Below are 22,290 nucleotides of genomic sequence, written 5' to 3'. Positions count from 1 at the left end.
CTCTCAAAGATATTTACGCTGCAAATATTTCTACTCATTTAAATGTGTGTCTATTATATATATACATGTGTCATCCTAACATTTGGTAATTCTTTTATTTATTTTTATTTTCATATTTGCTGAAAGCTGTAAACACAGTCTATTTTTTAAATAACTGTTCACTTTTATAAGAGTGACATAAATAAAATCCTGTGTTTCAGGTAGGCAGATGAGTAATACAAGTACAATTTCTTTCTTGTTAAGCTTATTGTACTCAGGGAATTCAAAAACTCCGTGTCATCTGACATGAAAGTATCACTTGAGATCCTCTTAAGAAGCAGGAAAATCACTATTGCCACAGTGAAATTAGACAGGAAGAAAGTACAAAAAAACCAAAACAAAATATGAAAAACAAAGTAATCATATTTCTGTATATTTTGTTCTGTCTCAGCCACCAATTTCTTCTAATTAATCTGTTGAGTGAAATGGCATTTATTCATGACCTGAACTCATGCAAAAAATAATCTGACTCATGTCATTGGGGACCTCCATAGGAAGTTTCATGATTTTACAGGAACTAGAAAACCTCTTGTATCTCTTAGGCTTAAAAATTTTCACTAGGAATTAGAAAATGAGGATTTTTTTTTCTTTTTTTTACATTTTGTTGTAACAGAAAGACCACTGACCAACTCTAATACATCTTCCTCTGTGTTGTACTCCAAATGGGTTTGTGTTTATACATGGTATAAAAGAAACAAAACCAAGCCTTGGACAGTTCCTTCCCCATCTGTCCACAGAACTGTCACCTCAATCAGTGGCTGACACATTCATGTGTTTCTGACAATCCAAGAAACAGGCCGAAAAGCAATTGCAGGCACGCTGGGTATAAGAGAGATTCAGCTTTTTTCTACATGGCTGTAAAAATATCCAGCTCAGATCTGAGTTTATAGTAAAGGTATTATCATTCTATTATTTGTTCAGATGGTTTCCTGATTGGACATCCCTGAATGAGATCACAATAGAAATTAGAAATAATGATTTAACAAAAAAGAAAGGTGCTTTTTTTCTCTTTCATGCTTTTTAAAGGTACCCTCATGTGCCTGCATTTAGTTATTTATGGCAGTGGTCTAGAGAATGCTATTTTATGGATAATGGATTTTGGAGAAGTGGCAAAGATACAAAGTCAGAAAAAATGTGACAAATTATCCATTGGAAAGAAGGGTTATAAAAAACTGTGACTCATATGAGCAAAAATCTAACATGGTCATGATGCTTGCTGATTCTGTTCTTACTATATGGCAAATTAGGAGTCTCTCCCTCTAACTCTATGGATTTTACAGTAGTAACAGCTTAAACCTTTTCTTTCAGCATTCTTGTGAGCAGAAAACAACTAAACACAAAGAATAACGAAAATCCTGAGGCTTTCCCATTGTCATTTATTTTTCTGCAAAGTAACACATTTTCAAAGAAGGAAAATTTTTGCCAACATGACCAAAATACACCTACTTAAACCGTACATGTATTTTTCTTTTAGAGACAAAACCATGCAAGTTGAGTGATCATGCAAGTTCCTAGCAGCTCAGATATGATTACTGCACTGAAATTTTCTCTTAAGGAATCTGATTTAACTTGGCAAAAGAATTAAAGTTATTTTTCACTAATTTCTTTTATCTTGTTTTAAATGCTGTCCAGTCCTTAAGAACCTGATTAATTTTCTTTTAGACTCATAATGACTGGGTTAGACTAGATGTCACAAAGCTGCTGCCTTGAGTTCCAGTTATAAGTAGGGTTATAATATGTATAATTACCATGGCCTTCTAGTACACAATTCATCTACCTGAAAGTTCAGTAGTGTCAGAGATATCTAATACAGCAGTGTCTTAAACCAAGGGAAAGGGAGAGGAAGTCTCTCACATTTTTTTCAAAATAATTACCATAAAAAATCATAAGATATCTCAAACTGGAAGGGGTCCATAAAGATCACCGAGTTCAAATCTCTGCTCCTCACGGGAGCACCTAAAACTAAACCAAATGACAAGGAGTGTCACCCTGACATTCCCTGAACCCAGACTGGCGCTGTGTCCATGTCTCTGCGGTTCTCATTCCAAGGATTGACCATCCTCTCAATGAAGAGCTCTTTCCTAATGACAAAGATGAACCTCCCCTGACATAACTTCATTTTATTTTCTCATGTCCTGTCACTGGTTGCCAGAAAGAGGAGATCAGTGCCTGCCCCTGCACTGACCACTTGAGAAAGCTGTGAGCTGTGATGAAGGCACCCCCAGCCTTCTCTTCTCCAGGCTGAACAAACCAAGTGACTTTAGCTGCTCCTCATAATTCTTGCCCTCCATGCTTGTCCTCTTTTGGATACTCTCTACTAGCTTTTTTTCTTTGTATTGTGCTGCCCAAAACTGCCCCAGCACTGGAGGTGAGGCTGCCCCAGCTCAGAGCAGAGCAGGACAATCCCCTCCCTTGCCCCGCTGGCCATGCTGTGCCTGATGCCCCCAGGACAGGGCTGGCCCTCCTGGCTGCCAGGGTACTGCTGACCCATGTTCAACTTTCCTTTTTCTTTCTTTCTTTCTTTCTTTCTTTTTTTTTTTTTTTTTGCATGTAATAACCCTCTTTTATGCACTGTTGCCATTACCACTTTTGCTGTCACTGTATGTTTCCCTTAGTGCTGTTTTTTACAGTAAATTGTTATCTCAACCCTTATCTCTGCCTTTTTGTCCCTGTCTTACCAGAGTGACCAGGAAGAAGGGGAGCAGCTGTTTTAAGCTTAATTTCCAGCTAGTTTTAAACCACAACATAAGAATATATAAATCTGTAGCCATTTTGGGTAAAAATCATTCTATTTCAGTTCTAACTTCACAGCACAAAAAACAAAATTACCCCCTGACAGAATTCCTAATGCTGCTCATGGATGTATTCAGACACAGGAAAATTTGTGTATGAAACACAAAATTCACAAAATGTAACTATCAGACATTGCAGTGTTGAGAATCAGTAACTTGCTAGCAAGATAGAAAGGAATTCAGAAAAGATAAACCCCAAGTTCCTAGTGCAGAAATAATCACATATTTTCTAACAACCCTTGCTTTCTAATATTAAATCTTTCAGATTCTCAGCTGGTGCTAATATCCATATTTCAGATTAAAATGGGGGAACCATATGGATTTATGATAGAGGAAAAATTCTGTTTTATACAGATTACACTGCTAGGCAGATTATACAGTTATTCAAAATATAACCCTTTACTATAATTTCATTTGTAACAAGCAATATTCTGTCATCCTAAGCTTTGTAGAATTTAAAATATATTATTATTGCTTCTTCTCCAAAATAGTCCAAACTTGTGCATTTTCTAGAAACATTATTTAATAGGATGACTTTAATCATCACCCTGTAAACACATTGTTTGTGATATGACTGCATTAATTACTATAGCAAGACTTTCATGTGCAAATACAGAGTTAAATTACATAGATTCTATAAACCATAACCAATTCTCCTTTACATTGTCTCCACTAATGGGCACATTTACAAACACTGGAGTTTGGTTTATTTAAACATTAGTAGAATGATATGAATTGGACTTAGTGAAGACATGGTTGCTTGTAAAAGGCATCTTTTCTTGAAAAAATAGAAAACACATTTAATAAAATAAAGAAACATATCTACTTAACCTACAAAATTGAGGCCAGGATAACCGAAGGATGAACATCTGCTGTCTATTGTCAGTTCTGCAGTTTCTACTATAATAGCCAAAAAAGTCTACCTCTAACAAGTATTGCAGCACTTCAGTTTTAGTTCAAAACTTCTGGGGTTTTCTTTCTTCTTTTTGTGTTTTTACTCGACAGGAACTCACATCCTAGCATTTACTTCAATATCATTACAGTCACTTAATTCCCTTTCAGGTTTTTAAGTGGGAGGAGTCATTACAGCAGTACTGAGGCAATTTGAAAGTATATATTAAGTACTTAATAGAATCTAACAATCTATCATATCATGTCAATTGATAGTGTTAAACCACTAAAATATTGAGACATGAAAACACTGGAATAATTCCCATACAGAGCAGTCAGCTTTCAAACATATACAGGCTCAAGGGAGAGAATTTTAAAGACAGGCTTAAAACACCTGCAGGTTTTCCAAAATATGTTTGTTTTCTTCTTTTTGTTCCATCACCATTCAGTGATGTTACATGCTGAAGTAAGATTTCCATTAGCACAGACTGCTTACTTTAATACCTTTGTTGGTGCATTGCCTAAGTCAGAGTAAATTAAAATGGAAGTTCCATGATATGGTGCAGAACAGTTTTGTCTGATAAGCATGCATCTGGTGGGAGATAAGAAAGCATAACTCAAGGAAAGAATGAGATGCAAAAATTTAGGAGATCAGCTGTCGATTTAAGTTTTGCCATTGTATTTCCATGTAAACTTGGACTTCTGTATGTCCAGTACAACTGACTCAGTAGAACTACGAGAGTGATCTGAATGTATGTTGTGGCCAAGCTTTGTGTTTTTTGCATTCTCAGATAAAATGTGATTTACAAAACGACACTATTTTGAAATAGGAGGACCACAGGCTATATAAGGACTTTAAAATATGTGTCCATTGTCATGACTCACAGGCTGGACTCAGGGGACTATGTCAGCCTCTTTTTTACACTTTAGACTAGTTGTGACCTGTCTGGCTGTGCTGATTTAAATTCATTTAACAGGAAAATCTGAGTTCATAACTCTAAGCCAGCAAAGAATGGTTTACAAGTCAGACAATTACTTTCAGTGACACTGGTTACTAAGAGGATTTTATCTTAACGTGTATTCTTGTAATTGACCATTAGTTCCTTTCCCTAAAGCAAGAGGGTAATCCAACCACAGTCCTGCCAGATGTTCAGACTTGGAACACTCATTTCATGGACAGTGACCCACTCCTCCAAATCTGTTTCAGGGAGCCATTCAGGATTTCCTTTTCTTTGAAAATAGCCTGGCAGAGGCAGATTTTGTACTCGTATAATGAGCTACCCTTTCCTAAGACAAAATTGTCACAAGTATCTGAATAGTGCAGAAATCCAAAGTCCCTATTACATAGTCTTTTTAAAACAAATCTGCAAGAACAAAGAGAGAGATATGAATTTAAAATTACTTGAACAAAAGCCTATACAACTTGCAATAAGAAACCACTAATTAAAAGGGATCATGAATCCATTCTTCTGATCTGCTTAACAGAATTACTTCAGACATTAATGTTTTAATTGTTGAAATCCTTCTGGCCAATTTTATTTCAGTAATAAAATATCAGACTGTTTTCTTACCATTATTTTTTTCATAAAAGCATTTTCAATCTGTCAAATAGTTTTATGTACATACATTTTATAATAGGTGACTCAACACAGTATAGCTTTATAATAGGCTCATCCATGTACTAACAAGATTTTATCTATTGTGTAGCCTGAGGTAACAGCTAAAAAAAAACAGGGAAGGTAAGATTGGTTTTAGCTGGGTGATACTCATAACCCTTCTAAAATAATTTTAGTACTGTTATTCAGAGGACTAATCTCCTTGTGTTGTTTCTACAGTCTCAAGTGTGCAAATTTGTTTCATCACAAATGCTTCAAGCCATCAACTGCATCACTGTAAAGTACAATAATCAAATAGAGCAATCTTCAAATATAAACCTTTTTGTTAAAATTGTAAAATACTTGTTAAAAAAATCAGAAAATAAAACAGAGAAAGAAAACAGTCAAAACAGAATGAGAAAAAACAGAAAGAGACGAAACAGAATGAGATATTCAGGTGAAGAATATTGTACAGCACCTTCTAGCACTTATTCTTTCAATAAAGAACTGAAGAAAACAGAGATGATGGAAAAGATGGAATATCTTGAACACTTTAAATCTCCAGAAGATGTTCAAAATATTCTACAAGATTAGCAAACTGTGTATTCATTCCTTTCCACCATTGCAGCCCCAAGGAAAATGTATTTTAAACTGGAGGGCAGTGGTAAGAATTTATATCACAAAGTCTGAAAATGCTGGGCTGTGCATTTCTCAATGTATTGAGAAATGTATTTCTCTACACTTACCCTATTAAAATATTTTTAATTACTTCATATAAACCCTATTTTCTCAAATACCATAGACCATAGTCTCAACCATGTATTTTCAGAAAGTCATTTTTCAATGTGTCTCTGTAAACTGTCTCTATTTTTCTGCCTGAAGAACTCTGAATTAAAACTCTGTTTTCCCAGATGTGATGGTGATGTGTAATTTTATTGTTATTATTTATTCGTATAAGCTAAGTTTTACTATACAAAATGGTTTCAGTAAAATTAAACCCAGTAGAGTTGTGATTCTCACTAATAAAGGGTATTATACAAAGATTGGTCCTTTCAATACATACGCAAAGGATTAAACTGAGGGTAATGACAGGAATGGATCAGAAACATTTATTATGGGTTTGATTCCTATTTTCCAGTATATACTTTAACGCAAATACAATGATCTTCAGTCTCTAGGTGAGAACAGATATGCAGAAATGGGCTGGCCTTGGCAGATACCCACCTAGCTGCTCTCTCAGCCCCACTCCTCAAAAGGACAGGGGGAGAACACAAGGTGGAAAAGCTCATGGAACAGGATAAAGAGCTCACTCATATATTATAGTCACAAGTAAAACAGACTCAACCTGGGAAAATTATTTTAATTTATTGCTAATTCAAATAGATTTGGTAGTGGGAAACAAGAGAAAACCTAAAATGCATTTCCGTCACTCATTCCATTGCCAAGACTCAAATACACGCCTGATTCCACCTCCCTTCCTGCCCCAAACAGCACAAGGAAGATGGAAATGGAAGGCATCAGTTAGCCTGTAATTTTTTTTCTTTCTACTGGTCCTCCTCCTTGCTCTTTTTCCCTGCTCTATCATGGGGTGTCTCCCATGAGACACAGTCCCTCAGGAAATATCCTCCTGCTCTAGCATAGGGTCTTGGACTGCAGTGGGGAAACCTGCTCCATATTTTTGTGGGCTGCAGAACAATCTCTGTTCCTCTCCTCCTCCTTCTGACCTCTGCTCATAGGGTTGTTCCTCACACCGTGTTCCTCACTCCTCCCTGCCATGCTTTGTTGGATTTTCTTAAACATGTTACCCCAGAGGCACCACTGGGCTGGCTGATGAGGCGAGGCGTGCCCTGTGATGGATCTGTTGTAGGTGGTTGGAGCCAGCTGGAACTGTCTGTGTCTCTTCACAGAGACCTCTGCCGTTCTCTGCTCTGGTTTCAGCAGCTGGACGTGACCTATAGCCAACACAAGCCAAGTATGGTCCCTTACCACTGCAATCACACAGCCTGCACAGCTTTGGACACTAGCCATGATGAAGAAATGAATCAAAGAATCATAGAATAGTGTAGATTAGAAAAGACCTGGAAGATCTGGTCCAACCATTAACCTAGCACTGCCAAATCCACCACTATACTATGTCCTTCAGTGCCACATCTACATATTGTTATATGCCTCCAGAGATGGTGTGACAGTGACTGATGAAGGAGGCGTGGACTCCATGATTTGCACACATGAAGGAGTTTGTCAATTCACAAAGCCAAGCTTATAGAGCTTTTCAGCAGCTACTAAAAATAGAACTATAACATTTATGTAACACTGGCTAATCCAAAGCCTTGTACAGGCTAGCGCAGGGATGTGTTATCTTACATAAGTTCTGCTTACCAAGCACATCGCGCCAAGCACATCGCTAACTTCTGCATTCCTTCTTCAAGGTTCTGCTTTCTGCTGCCAAGGCTTGCAGCCTACTAATGCTAACATATCCACTGCTGTCATCAGCTGGACAGGGCTCCCAGCTTGGCTTTCTAGCTGTATTCTATTACTGCACGGGTGATCCCCGACGAAGGGGAGAGAATGACGAGGAGGACTCCATCTCATCAGAAGGCTAAAGAATTACTTTATTATTCTATACTATGTACATTGCATCTAAAGTGAATCTGCCTTGCAACGTACATAGTACAGAATAATAAAGTATTCTTTATTATTGCTCACAACTTCACAGAACTGCACTCGTCCTCTGGCTCCCTCTCATGACTGTCCCGTGACTGTCTGCAGACAGTCCCGACACAGACACACTCTTAGCCCTGATAGGCCGAGAGAACAAAACATCCTCACTTCGGGTAAACAATCTCAACATTGCATTCTACTTTAGCACAGCAAGCGAGATAAGAATTATGTTTTTCCTTCTTCTCTGCTTGTCTCACAATTTCTCTCTGTTCAGAGGGCATGTGAATACCACATATTCCTACCTTGGCAGTTCAACAATTTCCCTGGGCAGCCATTTTCCAGTGTTTCACGACCCTTTTATTGAAGAATTGTTTTCTAACATCCAATCTAAACCTCTCCTGGAGCAACTTGAGACCGTTTCCTACTGTCCTGTTACAAGTTACCTGGGAGAAGAGGCTGACCTATGCCTGGCTGCAACCTCCTTTCGTGCAGCAGTGGAGTGGAAAGGCCTCCTCTGAGCCTCCTTTATTCCAGGCTAAACAATCCCACGTCCCTCAGCTGTTCCTTATCAGATATGCTCCAGAGTCTTGGCCAGCTTCATTGGCCTTCTTTGGACATGCTACAGCACCTCATAATAGCATGCATTATTTAGCCAAGAGGGAGCCAACAAATAAAGAGATGCTGAAGTTCCTTTTCTCATCTGCTCTATTTCTAATTTAACAAGCATACAATCCCACATCTGATTCTTGTGGCAAGAGCAACGTCCAAATGCCTTATTCCACATCAGAGCTGGCAGAGCGTTTGGATGAAGAGCTGTGATCAGGTTATTCTTGAGACACATATATTTTAATATAATACATTTTGAGGCTAAAACAAAATACCTAATCAGCAAAACCATGATTTACTAGTCTCTCTTTTGAGACTATTCTGAGCTTTATGAGGTAATATTTTTTAAAGAAGCCAAAAGAGTAAAAAAAATCACTCAATTTCACTAAAACAGAATGCAATTAGAGATGCAGCAAATGAAAAAGTACCTAAGCGGTAGGAACCATGATCTAATTAAGGTTTATAATTAAAAATAAATTGAGATTGAAAAGGGAAAAATACATCAGCATGCCTAATGTCAGAAGGAAATAGTTGTCAGATTAGTTAATATATTCTCAGGGGTAAACAAGCTACCAAGCAACAAAGATAGAGTAAGATATGGATGATGCAGATTAATATTGTATTAAATGCAACTAAAAGCATAAAAGAGAGGAATACCCTGCAGCTGTATAATATCAGATATAGAAATTAATTAAAGACCATGGAACATAATGAGAAGAAACAGGAAGTGAAAGAAAATAACTCAGAAAGTAGCAGTGGAGGACAAAATCAGAAATTTCAGTCTAAGAACACGGGGTACATAATGAGGAAATTTCAGTGATGAACAGCAGTAGAAAATTAAAAGCTTTTTAAAAGATCTCTGATGTACTCAGTGATCAGCTTTTGTGCTAAATTAAAACAATTGTCCTACTTTACTAGTTTTTTAACTAATGCTTAGATTCTGGGAATGCTAGTCTAGATTTTCACACTTTCTATTTAGCTTTAAATTTCACGTTCCCTTATCTCTCTTCAACTCTGCCTTGAAATTTAAATTATAAACCAATAAAAATATTTAGAGAAAAATATGTCAAAAAGGCCATTTATCCACATATTGCATAGAGCTTGGTTATGATTTTAAAAAAAAATTGTCCATGTTTCTTGGAAAAATATTCTCTTGATGATGCACAAATGATGATGATGATGAATGCACAGATTTCACTAAAATTATCAGGTTGACTATCTTGGCCAAGGTAATAATGTTGGCCAGCTTTGGTCTTTTTAGACCCATGGGATCCAACTCTCTTATGCTGCCCAGCAGAGTCGTATTTCTTGCAAAGCTAGCTGAGTTTATTCTTACTATTTGTTTATCAAGTAGACAACAAAGACTGTGATCCATCTAGTACACTAAGTATCTGAAAAACTGTGGCTATATATAAAAATTATGTTTTAAAGTTATTGCAATGAAAGGAAAGACAAATCTGATTCTTTCATGGAAACTGTCTCAGAAAAACAACAAGGATCTATAAAGACATAATATAGTGGGAAGAAAATGTGGCTAATAGTAAATAAACATGTCTAATATTTGGACCTAAATGTGAATGTAGGTGTCCTGCAGAACTGTCCTGCAAGACAGCAGATGAAAAAAATATTAAATGGTCTTGCCTATGGGGTAGAATATCAAAAATAAAAAATAGTGTGAATGCCTAAAATTTCTGCAAGTTTAATGGTGCTTAGTCTGTTATCCACTTGAGAAATATGTGCCCAAAAAAAATTGCACTCTTAGCAGTTCTCCTCTTCAGCACTAAAATACCTTTTTCCTGGTAATTTTTTCTGCACATATCATCCCAGATTATGGAGTCTGCATTTCCAGCATGTCCTGTTTCTAGAACAAAGGAATATGTACATATGCTCTTCAAGGAGTTTACTGAAAATGAAATTTTAATATAGTAAATGATGGTGTAACCAATAAGAAATCTTGCAGAGGAGCGATCTGAGGAATGCAGAGGATGGCAAGTGTGATGAAACTTGAGGAAATGAAAAAGCACTTGTTAAATGTTCATGTGAGGCACATGAATTGATCTGAAAACACAGTCCCCAAAATGTGCTCAATATTAGTGGTTTTAACTTAAGATCTAGTCATTTATATGACTCCATAGTACATGCATCAAATTATGACTATATATATGGAACAAACTGACATAACAACATAAATAGCTGGAGTCTGTTCTTTCATATTGAGGAACAGTTAGGATTTGCAGTCAGATATTCCTAACACCTTCAGAAATACCACTCATCCAGGAACATGTTTTCTTCCCCCTTTTATTTAGTACTTTTTTTTCTTAAAGGAGTGTCTACAAAGATCACAGTTTGTCATAAATCACCAGAAACAGGATTCAGACCTTCAGACACTAGACAAGAATTGAAATAAGACTAATAAGAACCTCCATGAACCAAGAATAAAAAAAATCAAACAAATTTAAATATATCTTAACCTGCTAGTCATAAAAATTAGTTTGGATATTAACAAAAATAATAATAGCATCTTGAATATCAAAATGCAAGTCAATTTTATTTCAACTAAAACCAAGAACAGCAAGTTTATGGAACTGCTGGATGAGACTTTCATTCTGTCCTTCATTCTCTTATTTCTAACATCCTTATTAAGTCTTTTAATAATAGTATCCATGTTTAAAAATTATCAGATAGTTGTAACAAACATGAGAGGACTAATGGATGTAAAGGATTCCACCCTAAGGCAATGGCATGTGCATGACATGTCCATCCATCATGGTGATTGATCAGGATGTCCTTGCCACTAAGAAAATCTATGGATCTTTCTGGATAACACTCAAATTTAGCTAATACAGAAAGACTTGCTCTTGTTCAAGTGTGTACAGCATGCTTATTGGGGCTGGGATGCAACTGGGCTGCAGCAGATTACCTGTACATCCTAGTCCAGTCCCTGCCCTTCTGATGACAAAGTTTGGATAGTGTTCCTCACTAGGATGAAAAGTGTTTCTGTGATTGATTTGCCTTCCTGGGTTTTGTCTCTCCTAAAGAGAAACTAAGTGCAGACAATTTTATTCAAAATAAATATTCTTCAGATGTACAGTAAAGGTAGAGTAAGAGTACACTCAGAATTAGTTTACTTAATCATTGGTTTGTGGACAATAATATCACAGCAAAAGGAAAATCAAGGAACAAAAACAAATCACTAAGTAGATACTTACCCTGGCAAACAGCATCTATGCTGATGCAACACAAAATCCCAGCCTTTTTCACCTAAAACTGCCTTTTTCATTTATTTTATTTTAGAAGAAATTACAGATACTCAGGATGGGAAAAAACTACACTGGTGACAAATGTTATCCCATCATACCAATATTTAACTCATCATCCTGAATTATCTATAACAAGACTAAACTTCTAGCTAATATAAACTGAGTAGAACTTCAGAAAGTTGAAACAAACAGCAATAGTCAGGGTTATCTTCTCTGAGTGGTATTTGGAGGTTGTCCAAGAACCTGAGGTCATGCCTGGGACTTTTTCTTAAGAGGGGTGCTGCTGTCAGTGTTTAACCTCTTATTTCTCATGAGTGTTAAGGAAATCAAACTTAATCTAACAGTTTTCCTTTAAGTGGTATTAATTGCAGGTTTAAGTCATGACTTGGAAATTCTCTGGAGAGACATCTCCATAATCATAGAATTTAAGGCCAGGCAATACCATGACAGTAATTTAATCTGATCACATACATAGCTCAGGCCACTACTTTCACTTCATGAAGTCTCTGGTCAGTTTAGAGCATATGTATTTAAACATCTAAACTTGACTTTAAATATAAGAAAATGCAAACATATCTTTTAAAAGTTACATTTACTGAAATGTCCACTTTATCTCCACCCTGGGCTTTTTTCATCTTCCAGTTTCTCTCTACTGGATCTCACTGTGCTTCTTCATTAAAGGGTCTCTATGGACAGAAATTTTGTCCTCATATAAATGCTCTCAAACCTTATTTTTATGCAGAGTGCTGGAACTCTGGTACCTTTAAGGCAACATTATCTTTTTCACTCATAAGAGCCTGCTTATGTTTACTTCTGTCCTTGCCAAAAGTTACCCCTTTTGCCTAACCTATGTTTGACTTTAGATCAAAATTTTAAGGAAAATTCAAGGCTTTCCTGAAAAAGACTGTAAGAAAATTAATGATGTTTCACTTGGTAAAAATTCTGGCTGCTTGCTTCACACTGTAAGAGTTTGCTGGATTATGGTGTATCACTAGATGAGGTAAGGGTCTGAGAGTTGAAAGGAGAGACTAATGACTAGATGAATTATAGAATCACAAAATATGGGGATTGGCAGGAATCTCTGGAGATCCTCTAATCTATCTGTCCTTCTTAACTGAGGTCATCTAGAGCAACTTACTCAGAACCACGTCCAGCTGAGTTTTCGATATCTCCAAGGGAGGAATTGTTTCAGAAATTCTTGTTAATTGTACTCTCCTCATTTTCTGAAACTCTGTCACCCAAATGAAGAAATGCTCAATATTTTCCAGCACAGTCAAAGACAGTAAGAGTAGTAATTTGAACATATGATGTTATATGTGAATACTAACATCTTGAAACATGTCACTGGTTAACTTGAATCCTAATATATATTTGGAGCTTCATTCATGTATTGAAAAGGGGGTTGTACCATCCAACTCTGATTTTACAGGGTTGTAAAATTCAAGTAACTTTGTCAAGTACTCATACATTGTTGTGATGAGTTAAACAGAAGTAGCTGTTAGCCATTAATGGCTGTTAATTAAACTCTGAGTACAGAATTTGAACAGTATGTGTAATAATCATATTGCAAAGCCGCAATATGGATAAAGCAAAATTTTCCTGTGTATGTGCAGTGAGCACTACTTAGCCTGCACAATGAGTCAGACGATTCTGAGGGGAAAAAATAGCAACTATACAATTTAAACCATACTATGACCTTGTAGATGGACTGAAGTAAATTAGCACAGAATATTCTCTATATCAATATCTCTCATCAATCATTTTGGGGTAAAAGGTACTTTTATCAATTTCTGGGTTTTAATGTTAGACATCTTCAGAGAAGACAAAAGATTTTCTTTAAGGATTTTCTGAAGTATTTCCAAATCTGCAACAGCCTTTTGAAGTCTGAACACCAGAACTAAATAAAACATTGGAGAAATATGACTATACTAAATGTATATTGTTATCCTTTTATACAGGAGAAATGAAAGACAGCTTTAATTTCTAAATTCTGTGGATTGCATGAACACACTTGCTCTGACATTATATGTCCTTTAATTTATTTTGTTTAGAAATCATCCTTAAAGCAAGTCCAAAAAATGAAACAACAAACACTGCATTAAATATATGGGTTGACTAAAGAGCATAATTAAAAGAACCTCTGAAATAACCTTTTTTCTTTGTAATGCTTGGAATTACTGTTTGGAATGCTGTAGACTGATTTTTCAAACTATGTCCAATAAGCACAGAAAGAATTTTAAGTGTAAAAGAGAACTTCAGAATATAATAATATATTCTTTTAAAAATATATTATTATATTATACATTCCAGAAGATATAAAGCAAAATAGAAAGTTGGTGAAATCTGATGAGAGAAAGATTTGTTGGAGTAACAAAATGGCATTTCTTCCTGGTATCCCTAATGAATCCTAAAATTCCATTTTGCAAAAAGACTTGCACAAATGATATCTTCCCTTTCTCTGCATTAGCCCTCCAGAACATTGTTTTTATATAAAACATGTTTGTTTCTCAAGCTTCTCTTTCTGTCTTTCTCAGTGATGACCTTAGAAAAAGGTGATGGAGGGTGTTAACATGGACGTGACTTCACAAACATGAAGAAATTGTTACTCACCAAGGATAAGGTTTAATAACAGCAAAGAATCTCAGAATATTTTGAGGAGGTAAGAATATAATAGAAAAAAGTATTTCCATTTTTATCTTTCCACCACTTCTTTTCCAACCTCTTGTATCCTTTAGCATATTTTTTCTCTTCTCACAAAAATTCTTTCACTCACTTGACTCCCCAAACTGGCCAGAAAGTGAAAGGGTGCACTGTTGTCAAGTGACATGAGATACACTTTTCTCAGTTTCTCAACAACCAAAGTGTAGTATAAAAGGCTTTGCATGCAGAAGGACCTAGATGGACCTATACCTGTAGAGTGCATTGATCAGTCTAGAAAAGAAAGCTTTCCCAAGAAGGAGCTAATCACATGTATTGTGAAGAGTGAAGACCTTTTGAGTAAGCATTACTAGTACTTGTATTAATTTATTAAATTGATTTCTTACATGTTTATGTGAAAGTAGATAATTATTCAATTAACGAAAGAATAGATTCTCTTGTGCTTATAATAAATATGTTTTCTTTCAACACTGTAGATTTATCCCATTAAAATTTCCAATATACTATAAATGTTGGTACCCTTTGCTTTTTCTCTGTTCTTTTTAAAATCAACACAAAATTCATAATACATATGAATAATACATAATCATATAGGATAGTTTCCATTATCAGTAAAACACCAATGACTGAATCATTGCCTTTTTTAGGTACGCCATAGAGAAAAAATGTTTTAGTGGCTATCTATTCTAATACCTAAATAGAAAAGAAATCCCACAATATCAAGATCTATTTCTTAGATTTTCTAGGGCTTGGTCTAAAAGCTATTCAGATCTACAGAATTCATGTCAACTTAACAAAATTCAGGTCCCAGTGTGGGGGAAAAAAAAATACAAGCGTTCACCTGTATTTGGCAATGCACCCAGGAACTGAATGATAAAAACCCACAGCCTGCAAACAGTAAGCTTGTAAGTAATAACATATTGTTTTACTTCAACACTAATGTTTGAAGTATCTTCAAACAAAAAATAGCTTTTTCTGAAATAATAGTATTTGGTTTCCCCTTCTATTTTTAAAATATATTTTATCCACTCTACTTACTGAAATAATGAATTTGATTAAACACTATGCAAATTTACCCAAGTGACAAGTTTTTACTGCCAGAGGCAAATTGAAAAAAACACTGTCAAGAGTCTGTACAAGTAACTAGCCTACACAAGATTTCAGAATTCTCCAGATCAATTTTTCAGTACTTAAGAAAGCCTCCATGGTACAAAGGATATTTAGGACATTTAACTATTTCTTCTGTTGCGAACTACTTTTTTAACACTTGTATTTTGATAACTTCACCACAACTGAATATGTCCATATATCTCGGGATGGTAGTAAAATTATAAAAAAGAGATTCAAAACCCTTTATTCAGTCATGCTCTTTTTCCTGTAGGCCTACAGGATGCTTTTGTCTGATGTATCTGGACTAGATTTAAATTATTCAAGAAGTTGACTAATTGTCAGCCTAAATTTTTCCTTTGTATACTGCATCACAGCACTCTCAGTTGTGACCCACTGGGCTACCCTAAACAGTTCTTTTTAATGTCTAATTCTTATGCTCTCCAGTATTCCTACATGATTGTTGGAGTCCCTCTTAAGTAATCTTAGCAAAAATAAGAATGTGAAGTATGTTCAGAATGTTTCCTCTTGTCATAGCAGCGATGAATGAAATCATTAATCAAATGGCTAAAGAAAATTTTACTTTCCATGAATTTTATATAGCTGTGTTATTTTAATTATGGATTGAGCATAAAATCAACAGATTATGAAGATCACATTTTCCTTCTCTTTTTTTGTCTTGGAAACCTTAATGGGGGTCTAATAGCTGCCTTTAAATACCTTTGAGGAGATTACTTAAAAGACCTAGCCAGAAACTTCATGGTGTGTCTGGCAGGAGCAGGATAACAAGCTGTAACAAGAAGTTCTGACTCAGTATCAGTGAAAGCATTTTCCCCATAAGGACAGTCCAGCAGAGAAGGTTTCCCAGAGTTTGTGTCATCTTGACCCTTGAGAGTTCTCGTGAACCAGATGGATCAACTTCTGTTTGATCTCATAATTGACCCTGCTTTGAGCTAGAGGTTGAACCAAAGCAACCTTCTGACATCACTTCCAGTCACAGAATCATCACACCATTCTACATGAAAGAATGAGAAAGCAACCAAGTAGGGAAAAAAGAAACAGGAAAGCACAAAACCAAATCATTTTCTCAGTCAAAGTTCCTGGGGATGGTGTTGTCTTGTTATCACTTACATACATTTAAGAAGACATGAAAATAAGCTGTCATTCCCTAAAGTAACATTGTCTCATTATTATCACCACTGAATAACAGTTTAAGAACATATTTAGGTATTGGGAGAGAGTTTAGACTTTTTCTCATCATTAACAGTGAAGGCTTTTTGTAGGACTCTCTCAGTCAGTCATTTGTAGAAAAAATAATGATGCAGGTAAAGTATACATCAAGATGGCTCATTGGAGCATGCAACTCTCTTAACCCTTCCTCTTGATAAAACCTGTTTTGAGAATTGCAGTATTGAGCTATTAGGAACTTCACGTAAGTCATCATCCCTGAACTTTGTATTTTAAAATAAGCAATACACGTTCCTGGTTATGTGTTGGGCATTTTAATCCCATTTGTCTCTGTGCTTGATCAACTGTTTAAACAATACTAATCACTACAGGAATTCAAGGAATGGAATGCTATTCCTAGAAGGAATTACTTTATTTCTTTCCAGTTAAGTTTCACTGCAATAAATGTTTAATTTTTTATTTCAGTGATAAAAGCATTAGAGAATATCCATAACAACTTTAATAATTGAAGTTGTTTTACATAAACATTCACCATTTTTTCAACAATAAATACAACTACAAACAAATGTATAACATATTCAATTACACTATTTAAAAGTATAAAATTTCTTATGAATGTAAAAAAACAAAAAAAACCCTGTAGTGCCTTGTTTCTGTTTACATGGACATTTTCATACTTTCTTTGATTACTTGACCAAACAAACTCTATGTGATTATAAAGGTCAAGCTGTTTTTTTCTCTCACATTTAATGTTCAGCCACATACATGACAGCTGTCTTACTCATGGATAAAACTGGGACGATACTCCTGCTGATACATCAGCAAGGAAAAAAAATCCTGGGTCATAGGCAAGGAACACTGAAAACTCATATTCCATTAGATAAACACAACTCTGAATATACCTATGCAACAGCCCCACGGATCAACAATTTTTAAGAGGAAAAAGATGTTATTTCTGCAGGTATGTATATATGCACATATGTGTACACCACTAAAGTTCAACAATAGCTCTTCTGACAACTCTTGGTTCAATAGTTTCCAAAGGGCCTTGTTTGTCATATACATTAACTGATTGTCATGAAAAAGAAATATACACAATAATACATCTGTCATTGCACCATATACTTCCTTAACTCACCAATAAAATGAGAGACTGAGAAGCAGTCACACTGATTGATGGCTCATTCTAAAGCAGTGTTCCCCTGAGCAATCTGTCATGGCACCCAAAGAGTGAATGCCAGGAATGTGCAAGAATTTTCACCAGTGTCATCCTCAGTTTAGTGCTATGGCAATGGTTCTTTAGGGACCTGGTCATTGCAAGGTGCAGTGGAAAGTGCCCTGAGTGCTTGGTTTCTGCAATTTACATTCACTCAGAAGGGAATTAAGAAATAACATTAAGTCATTGGAAAGCAAGTTCCCACTAAGGGATGATGCAGACTTGAGAGCTAATGCATACATTAAATGTATTGTTTCTGAACCTTTTATAGATTTAAAGATAAATGCTTTTAGCTCTGAGCTGATGCCATATGATTATCTCTAAGGAAAAGGAGAGACACTGTGATTATTTCATACTTATCACAACATGAATTCACTGAGGAAAAACTGTTGATGTGCTTTTTCAATTCTAAACTAAAAATATATTGCTAAAAGAGATAAAAATTGTGCTAGCTGCAGTAAGTAATTTTTCCTATGTCTAACTCTTGTGCTAAGATTTATATGCTTTGCTGATGCAATTACCCACTCTGAAGGATCTGCACAGAGTCGAGAATATTTGCTTCATTTTGCATTTCAGTTTGGACTTGAAACATAAATAAGTCAAAGTCCAAGACTCTCTCCTATGAGACCCTCTACCTCTCTCTAGTCTACTTGAAAGTGCCATGTATATACAATAGATTTCATTTATTATGAATTTATGATTTGTTTCCATTAATACCTACAGGTCTAGTGCAAAAATCTTTGATTGCTGAATTGCAATTTAATAAGCAACACTTAAAAGCTATTATAAAATATTACTGTCTGGCCAGACACATGTAAATATTTAATCAGGAGTCAAGACTTCCTTACACTTGTACTTAAAAATAAGAGCTTCTTAAAGTAAGAGGAGATTTTTGAAAGTGCATATTTTAAAATACCTCATAAGAGCTGTTAAAGAATATTTTTTGCTTTAAAAGGATTTTAATACTTATATATATAATATACAAATATTATTTGTGAAAAGAAAACAAAGGCCTAAATAATTTTAAACAATTCAGTTGAAGTTTAAACTATAAGGTTAGTCATCTCATTAAAAAAAAAAATATATATATATATATAATAAGGCAACTATAAGTACACCAGACAGGTCTTTGGTTATATTTCCTAAAGGAAAAGTCAGTGTGATCCTAGTGATAGAGTGTTGTCTCATGCTATCCCAACACTACTGTTAAAGTCACATAAAGCTCAAGTCTCTTCAGGGACATGGACCTATAAAACTGAAGCAGCTGTTATAGTGTCATGGGCTGTGAAAGAGAAATCACCTCTCTAATTTACTTACAGTAAAAGGGAATTGAAAATTTGTAACAGAATGGGGGGAAATATAAATGATAAAATATATGTAGAATAGAAAAATACAGGCATTGTCAACAGCCTCTGATTCTGTTTAGTAACATTTGGTTTTGTTCTCAACTGAAGTGCTATATGAACCTCAGGACACTTCAGGCAGAAAGAACTAGCTTTAGTCTTTCAACACCTCTTTATTTTATTATAGAATGTGAGTTGGAGTAGTTATGTAGTATAAACAAGCTCTAAATCTCATTAATCTTTCTGCCCATTCTGTTCCCAGCTGTGCAGTCTGCAATATGGCAATCACATTTTGCACTTAGGCAGCCACCATTTGCTCAGAAAGACGAGTGATGTCTAATTGTCCCAAAAGGTAGCAAATAGAATATTGCCTTTACCATCTAAAATTACTAAGAGTTATTCTTTCTTTCTTTTTCCACACATAATGGGGTAGGAGGAAAAAATGTATAGCATATCAATTTCCCTATTTCTAGAGATCAAGTATATTTCCAATTGATTTCTTTTAGCCTAAATTAGAGGTTGGGCAAATGGAACCTCCCCCACAACTGTTCCAAATGTCAGCAAGGAGTTGTTGAACTAATGTATCTCCATGGCTATGACTGGAAAGGATCTGTGCTTCCCTTCACTACTTTGAACGTGACAGTAATCATGTGAGAAGAATCATACTAACAGGATTTCAGCCCAAACTGGCAGTCACTTCATAGGAAACACTAATCTCCAGAGATTTCCCACCAGTTAAGCCAAGAAACAGTGAGAAATATTTGCAAGCTTCCAGCTAACACGTGTGAGTCTAAATCTGCATCCTGGTCTGAATAAGAGCACTGCTTCCCTGGCCACCCTTCTTCTGTATGTGCTCATGCCATGGCTCTTTCATGGCACCAAGAAAATAATAAAGTAAAATAAAAATGAATGGTAAAAATGTCATCAAAGCTTAAAATAACTACTATTAGCTTTCTTTGGCACTTCAGAACAAATTTCTGAAATATAATGGAAAAGTGCTGTTGAATAAATAATAGTAGGTACTGCAATAATGAAAGAAAAGGAATGTAACAAATTACAGAGTATGCATAAAAACATTGTTTGCTTTATATGTACTTGTAGACTGGTGAACATTAAGAATAAATTGCTTTTTAATTCTTCTTAGATAAAGTAATCTTAAAAATTCATATCATCTGCAATATGTGCAGTGATGTACAGTTAGATAAATAACACACATTGTTATTGTCAAGAAGGAACTTATAAATTATTGGATGGAGATATATGACTAAGAATCTTAATTAGAAACTGGCTCAACTCCATAAAAATATGGAAAAATAAGAAGAAAATAACTCCTAAGCAATGTCTATCATTCCTCAGGCTGATATGTTCAAGGTAGCTGTCACAGGATTTTCCCAATCTTTCTAGCTATAAACACTGATCTCCACCCTGTCAGACCATAAGTACAGCCCTGCTCCTCTGTAACCCTTGAGCTTATTCTATTTGACTTGCTTGACTTGAATCAGATGGGTGAAAGGTTTTGTTTGCTTTAAAGAAACAACAAGAAAGAAAAGCACCCACCAGCAAGCAAAGGGCTGTCTAAGAATTATGTGACCTAATTGAAGTGTCTTTGTTTTCCAAGACAGTTATAGCAAATCAAGCTTAAATGTTGTTCAACTGACACCCTGTCTGGGTGTGATATAAAACCTTCTAGGACTGTTTATTGACACACAATAGGTCAACATAAAAGATACTTTTCTCTGGAAGAGTGTACATGAGAGGGATGGGGATAGAAAATTGAACTATGCATATACTAAAACTAAACAGTTGTCAGAATAAAAAATTGGGTCATTTTCCTATGGCTTGTAAGAAGTGAATGCACAGACCCCATCACTCAGAGTGCAGGCTGCTTTCATCAACAACAGGCAGCTTGATTGGGACACCATTCAGCTGTCACATTCGTTTGTTCTTCTACCAGGCAATTAAAATAAATCTGTATCAGTATTGTAGCATCTATGTAGACCAAACTCTCTTGTTCCAGACTGGCATGTTTCTCATGCACAAAATAATTTTAATATGTAAAATTAGCTATATTAAATTAGGCATACAAAGACACTTGAACAAATTTCAGTAGTTAATAATCATCAGAATTAGTTCATCCCACAGTACAACTCTCTTTGCTCTGCAGTTAATACCATAGTTACAAACGGGAGATGTGGGCTCATCTGTTCAGGATTAACACAAGAAGAGAATCAGTTAAGCTGAGGAGAATATTTGCATAAACTGCTGACTCTTTAGCAATATAAAATTGTCTTTAGGTTTGCTATGATGTTTTATTATTCCCCTTTAATTTCTTTTCCTTACTGGTAAGATTACCTGGCTTGAAATCTCTTTGGAAAAAAATGTGAAATATGCAATGTAATCTATAATTTGGAACACAAGTATGATATAACCAAATAGTCATTCTAAAGAAATTTAACCTTGCTTACCCTGATGGAATCAAAACATTTCATCTGTAAATTCAGCAGCTACTATTATGTACACATTGTAGAAAAGTTAAATATGTATGTTCTAGCTAATATGAATAAAACCAATCAACTACCTAAGCATCCCTTAGTTTTAGGTAAATATAGCATTAGAAGACATTATAAGCCAACTATCTAAAAGCCAGGAAAGTAACTAAAGTAGAACCTTCTCTTAGTGCATGTTGCCGCAAGAATTATAGTCTTCCAAGTTTTTCTACTCTGGGCTCACAGTTGCTCTAACATACATATCCACTCCACGATGTATCAGCTGTGTCTCATTAGAAATAAAACACCATTTAAACTAAGGGGTTTTCCATTCTCTGTTTCTAGCCCTGTCTTTAATTCTCAAATTCTATGATTTTTTTTTTCCATAGTCATTGCTTGTTGTGCATTTATGGTCATATCCAGTGAAATATTTGAAAGGAACAATAGC

Source organism: Pyrgilauda ruficollis, unplaced genomic scaffold, assembly GCF_017590135.1.
Source record: "Pyrgilauda ruficollis isolate IOZ18807 unplaced genomic scaffold, ASM1759013v1 scaffold1, whole genome shotgun sequence".
In the NCBI taxonomy this organism is placed as follows: domain Eukaryota; kingdom Metazoa; phylum Chordata; class Aves; order Passeriformes; family Passeridae; genus Pyrgilauda; species Pyrgilauda ruficollis.
This window is presented reverse-complemented; position numbering follows the sequence as displayed.